This window comes from Eulemur rufifrons, chromosome 29 (assembly GCF_041146395.1).
Source record: "Eulemur rufifrons isolate Redbay chromosome 29, OSU_ERuf_1, whole genome shotgun sequence".
Taxonomy (NCBI): Eukaryota; Metazoa; Chordata; class Mammalia; order Primates; family Lemuridae; genus Eulemur; species Eulemur rufifrons.
The window spans coordinates 69,695,668-69,702,436 of record NC_091011.1 but is presented as its reverse complement, the minus strand read 5'-3'; the positions used below and the strand labels follow the sequence as shown (position 1 = coordinate 69,702,436).

The 6,769-nt window shown below is 36.7% G+C and overlaps 1 non-coding gene across 1 annotated transcript; it reads right to left on the bottom strand.

Annotated features, from left to right (window-relative positions):
* Positions 1-1,136: 1,136 nt before the first annotated feature.
* Positions 1,137-1,300, bottom strand: LOC138377762 (U1 spliceosomal RNA). Its single transcript, XR_011231906.1, has one exon. It is a non-coding gene; the product is annotated as a U1 spliceosomal RNA (small nuclear RNA).
* Positions 1,301-6,769: the final 5,469 nt, after the last annotated feature.

Genomic DNA, 6,769 nt, shown 5'->3' with positions numbered 1-6,769 from the left:
GGAGGCTCTAGAATAGGTAATAGAGGAGAAAGGCAGTAAGTATGAACGGTAGCTGTGGGACCATTTTTAGTGAGAAGGACTATATTTCATCCCACTAACTATGATCTTAAGTTTCCCCAGAAAAGAGAGCCACTGGAATCCCAGAGATAGAGCTCCCTGAGGGGATGAATTTACTACATAAAACAAGTGACTCTGAGTGGTGCAAGGGGAAGCCTGTGGTTTAGTAAATGCCCTGATGTGTCTGCCGGATCCCTCTTCAGGACTGAGGCACTAATTTCTCCAGCTGTGGTTAATGTCAGCTGCTGTACCTTATAGCCGTGTGATTTTCCCAGGAATTACCCTTGCCTGATGGAAGCTGCCTCACACAAGTTTTCACTCCAAGGGAAGACTGCATTCAATGTCCAAATCACTTATTGTGTCAAATGAAGTGTTAAGCCACCTCCTTCAACTCAGGTCCACTCTTCATGGCCACCCCAGCTCTAGAGCTCCCTGTAAAATTGATTGAACTTTTGTTCCAACTGTACCGCAGTTCAACTTCTCCTTCTCCCAAGGTCATGGTTCCCTCACTCCATTATAGTTTTTTTTTTTTCCAAAATTATTTTCCAGTAAACTTTCTGCATATATTCTCCCCAGAGTCTGTTTCCTTGTATACACAACCGAGACACCACCAGTAATTACATTCTCAAATCAAAAATTATTTGGCGTTGCTTAATTTTGGACTTAATGTGGATATATGCTTGCAGTTTGTATTCCTTTGTGCCTTTATTTTTTCATTCAATATTATATACTTGAGATTCATCAATTTTGATTCATTTAATGATAGTTCATTCATCACAGCTCATTGCAAGCTCAAGCTCTTGGGTTCAAGCGATCCTCCTGCCTCAGCCTCCCAAATAGTTGAAACTACAGGTATGCACCACCACCCCTGGCTAATTTTTCTATTTTTGGTAGAGACAGGGTCTCACTCTTGCTCAGGCTGGTCTCAAACTCCTGACCTCAAGTGATCCTCCCGCATCGGCCTCCCAGAGTGCTAGGATTACAGGTGTGAGCCACCATACCTGGCCTATCACTTGTTTTTTCCCCTTTGTTAACATGTTTATTTTTTTTTTTTTTACTTATTTTTTTATTTATAAAACCAGGGGAGAGTACAAATGCAGTCCTCCACTGCTGCAAATTATGCAGCTGAGTTTTTCACATTTGGGGAAATCACAGGGGTTAGCACATCCGGAGTGCAATGGATAAGCCTCGCCCTGGGAAAACCACCTTCATGATCATGGTATCTCTCCTGCCTGGTAAGTATACATGTTTATTTTAAACGCTAGTGGAATTTGTAGTCTGACATTGTGGTTTGTGCTTCTTGGGTCATGTTTGGTAAATACCTCCCTATCCCAAAGACATAAATATACTCTCATGTAGATTTATAGAAGGTTTTAATCAAATTGGAATTGATTTTTGTATTTTAATGTGTGTGCGAGGTAATATTTTACACACACACACACACACACACACGCACAGACAAACAAGTCTTTGGACAATTTTGTAACTAGCCCATCTTTTCACCACTGATCTGCACTTGTTTTATGCTGCACTAAATATCAAGGTTTATATACAGCAGAATTAATTGATATTAAACCAGCTTCCATTTTTTAATTAAAAACCCAATTGGTTAATTATCTTTCATATACATTGCTCGATTCCATTTTGTAATATTTGTCTAGGAATTTTTGTATGGTCATGAGTGTGATGGGCATCTAAGCTTTCCTAACTTGTGTTATCCTTGTCTGGTTTGACTATCTGGGTAATGCGAGCATCATAAAAAGAAAGGATGGGTGTTTCTTCTTTTCTCTGATGGGTATGTAGAAATAGGGAAATATCTTTTCTGTGTCTATGTCTTTAGACCTGTGTGTACATGTATGTATACATGATATATGAGGACTGTCTGGATAGTATCCAGCCATTGTTAACATAACGAAAACAGTTTGTGTGACATCGATGTAACCTGGCAGCCAAGGAAAGTGGACTGGAATGTACATGCATGGACAATGACGACTCCACTGCACTAGTCAGTGGAGCACTAGTCGCTGTTGAGGGAGCATAGGTAATGTGTGGAGGTCGCATTCAAAATGACTGAGCAAGTAGAGCAATGAATCTGCATCGAATTCTACGTTAAGCTCGAACGTTCTTCAGCAGAAACCATTCAGATGATTCAGAAGGCTTTTGGGGATTATGCAATGAGCGCAGCACAAATAAAAGTGTGGCACAAATGCTTCAAAGATGGTCAAGAATCTGTTGACAGGGATCCACGTTCTGCAAGGCCTGTAACAAGCAAAACACCTGAGAATGTTGAACGTGTATGGGTTAGATTAAGAGACACTAGGAGAACCGTGAGGTCCCAAGGTTCCAACTTTGAAGAGGACTGAGACATCACTGTCCTATGTACAATATTTCTTGTATTTTGTATCTTCTTCAATAAATGTCTCTATTTTTCATATTACATGGCTGGATACTTTCTGGACTGCCCTCATATATCCATGAGGGGAGGATAAGGAAAGGGAGCTATAAACTACTAACTTGATATCTCTAATGTTTTTTATTGGCATATTATTAAAGTTTTCTACTTTTCTTTAGTCAAAAAGGCAAGTTTTATTTTTTCCAATAGTTTATGTATTCCATCTATGTTTGCAGGTTTATTGGGAATATTTTGTATAATATCATATCTTAATATTTTTTAATTCTTAGTTTATTGGGATAATTTTTTGTAATATAGCATCTTAGCATCTTTTTAGATAAGGTAATTGTACACAGCTTGCATTTTCTATCAAAAACCCTAAATTAACATTTTTATTTAATAAAATTTGTATTCAAGATATTTTTAATTAATCTAATTAATATTCTTAAAATAATAATTTATCTATTAATAATTGATAACTTTATGTGAATATTGGCAAATTTTTTTCAGACACATACCATGCACTACTGCTTCTGGAATATAAGAACTTTAAAATAAAATTAAAAACTTTGCAGAACAATGTTCCCAGGTGCCAGCTGATGTCTACCAAAGGTAAAAAGAAGAGGCTTTTTCTAAATTTCAATGGCTTTTAAAATAAATATAATTGTTGGCCACACAAATACAAACACATGTGTGAAAAAAGTTGCATGTTTCTCACAATTTTAGAAAGAGCTGTTTATATCTCCTCCTCACAAGCCACAGGCAAATTTCTCTGAGCCCAAACTCAAACATTTCCCATTGTATTAGAGTCCCAGGAGGTATACATCCTGAGATACAAATGAGATCTTAGAAAATTTCTCCTGATTTATTCTTCAAATATCAATTACCTGTGGTAAACCAATTTTGTTTCAATTCTCAGTGGAATAGAAACAAATAAAATACTTTACATTTAACTAAAGAAATGTTGATACATGTATTTCTAACAACAGAGGGGATATTGAATGGAAACTGCTTACAAATTGCGTGCTTCCGCTGTTTTTCTATGCCCTATAGAGCTGGTTGATTTATCAGTTAACAAAATATAATATACTCAAACTGATGTTTTGAAATTATTTTTGAAAGAGAAACACTGAAGTTTATTGATGCTTGAAAATATAAATGTATTGTGAAAGAAATTGTGTTAGCATTTTACAGATATGCATTCTTAGCTATGCACACATTACTCACTTGTCTTTCCTTATTTATGTAAGAATAATATGTAATAAAATTCTAAAGAAGAATAGATGAAAATATATCATAATTACTAGAGTTCTAGAAGGCAGTAAAGTCAATGTATATTGGGACTGGTTCTTACCTTCTAAATATGTTTTCTAGAAGAAAATGGGTTTGAAAAATCTTAATTGAGTAAATTAATAATTGACTTAGTGCTTATACTTAGTAAAATTATAACACGAAGAAACTGACAAAATCTGTACCTACACATACACAAAAGAGGCTCATCTCATAAGTTTTCATCAAACTGTATTGCAATGGAGAGGTGGCAACTAGGTAGAATTCTTTTTCCAGTGGCTTTCCCAGATTAGTTTTGAAACTTTTTTTTTGCATATTCACTTTTAAAAGGTAATTTCTAGCTTCTTGAATTATTACCACTGCCAGTGTATCAAAATCTAATTTGATATTTCTCATTAACATTCTCTATTTTTAATAAGGAACTATTATGGGGGAATGATAAGAGCTTGGGCAGTAAGAGCATAGGGTGGATGAAGACCATGTATAGTGAAGCCACACTGGAAAAGATCATGTGTAGAAAGGAATCATTAATACGATCCCATTCATTCATTTAACTTATTTTCTGCACATCTGCTAGAAATCAGACATCGTGCTAGGTCTGATGTTACAGTGATGGGCTAAAGCAAGCATGGTCTTGGCTGTTATGTAGCTTTACAGCTTGATGGAGGATCACTATTTGAATGATAACAAATGTACAATTACAGAGATAAGAGCTCAAAAGTACAGGAGCTAGATGCCATTAAAGTCTATAACTGGAGGATTAGGAAACATTTTCAAAAGATCATTAAGCTTGAGCTAAGCTATAAATGATAAGTAGGGATACACAAGGGAAAATTTATTGGGTGGAAAAGAGAATCTCCCAGGAAGAGAAAGGCACATGGAAAGACTCTGATGTGCAGGACACTGATGGAAGGCTGTTAAAGACTAGAACAGGGTGGGCAACAGGGAAAGTGGCCCAAGATAAGGCTTGAGAGACAGGCAGAAACCATATCACACAGAACCTTGTAGGTCACGTAAAGAATTTTAGCCTTTGTCTTAAGATTAGTAGGAAGTCAGTGAAGACTTTACGTACATCTTCATGTATATCAGGAAGTGTACAGACCAAGTTGTTGCAATAATGACAAAAATGCTAATGCATTGGTTCAAAGTAGATTGAAAGTTATTTCCCTCTCATATATGAGTCTAAGGCAAGAATTGTGGTGGCTCACACCTGGAATCTCAGCACTTTGGGAGACTGAGGTGGAAGGATCCCTTGAGGCCAGGAGTTTGAGACCAGCCTGGGCAACATAACGAAACCCCATCTCAAAAAAAAAAAAAAAAAAAAATTAGCCAAGCATGGTGGCATGCACCTGTAGTCCTAGCTACTCATGAGGCTGAGACAGGAAGATTGCTTGAGGCCAGGAGTTCAAGGTTACAGTGAGCTATGATCATGCCACTGAACTCAAAGCCTGGATAATAGAGTGAAATCCCGTTTCAAAAATAAATAAATAAAAGTCTAAGGTAGAGAGGCAGCTCTATCCCAAGGAGGGCTTGTAAGTCACTGTGCTATCCTTACCATACTTTTACATATAGAATATCCGATCTCCATCTCTTCTGATTGGTCTTGCACTGGGGGCAGGGTCTTCTGATGGGCAGCCTCCACTAAAAACACATATTTGGAGTTCTGCTTCTTCCTAGGATATAGTAACCTGAAGAGAATGTCACACTTACCTCCAACAATGAGAAAATCCTAAACAAACTATAAAGCATAACTTTTTTTCAACCCATCAGACACCTGAATGAGAGTGAAACTGAATGGCCTGAAATCCAAGGAAGGATAGGCCTCTTTAAGAAAGGAGGGGGTGTACAGATGCTCTCACCTTTTCCAGAGTATAAAAATAACTGTTGTATGCTACACAAGTTGTTATGAAGAAATCAACTAAACTGTTAACACATTTCTAAAGGCTGAGTGTGGGATACACAGGCAGTGTAGGACCCCTGGGAGCTCCAGACATGACAGGATTTTGCACACGCTCACAGACTCTTTTCCATGACCTCCACCAGGTGCTCATGGGACAGGCTGAGAGCAAAGAAGGAGCCTAGAGAAAGTTTCCCTGGTTATTGCATCCAATGAGAAAGGATCATCTGCTGCTGCAGAAAAGGCTCAAGACCCCATCTCCCACCCAGAAACTTCTCTTGAACATACCAAAAGGTTTAAACCAGAGAGACAGGTGGAGAGAGAGAGAAGGAAAAGAGAAATATCAGAGCAGAACAAATCCTTCAAAAGACAATGGCTAGATATCTCCCCCTAACAATGAAAGACATAAAACTGCATATCCAAACAGCTTGAGCATGTCTAATAGGAAAAATATGAACACACACATACAAACACACAAACCACACACAACACAGACACCTGTTTAGACACATAATATGCAATATGCAATAATGTGCAAAGTGCTAAAAATAAGAAACAGAAAATTATTAAGCTTGCCATAGTAAAAATGACACAACACATACAGAGAGCAAAATTACATCAGAATTCTCATCAGAAACTGCAAACTGAAAGAATAATGAAGTGACATTTTTTTAAAGTACTGAAAGGACAAAAAAGGTCAACCTGGAATCCTATACTTAGTTAAAATTTCTTTCAAAATAAAGGCTAAATAAAGAATCAAATGTCAGATATTGTTATACCTAATTAAAAAGCAAGATCCAACTATTTGCTGTCTACATAATACAGTTTAATTTCTTACTCAAGTCAGTTGAAAATAAAAGATGGGAAAATATATAATGCAAACAATAACTGTAGGAGAGCTAGAGTGGCCATACTAATATCAGAAACAAAAATAGGCTTTAATATAGGAATAATATTTCAGGCAGAGATGGATACTTTGAAATGATGAGTCAATACAGCAAGATGCTATAACAATCATAAATGTATATGCATCTTTTAATAGTGTCATAAAACAAAAACTTACATATTTTAAAGAATAAGTAATTCATCAATAGTTGGAAATTTTAACATTCACTTCTCAGTGATAGATAGCA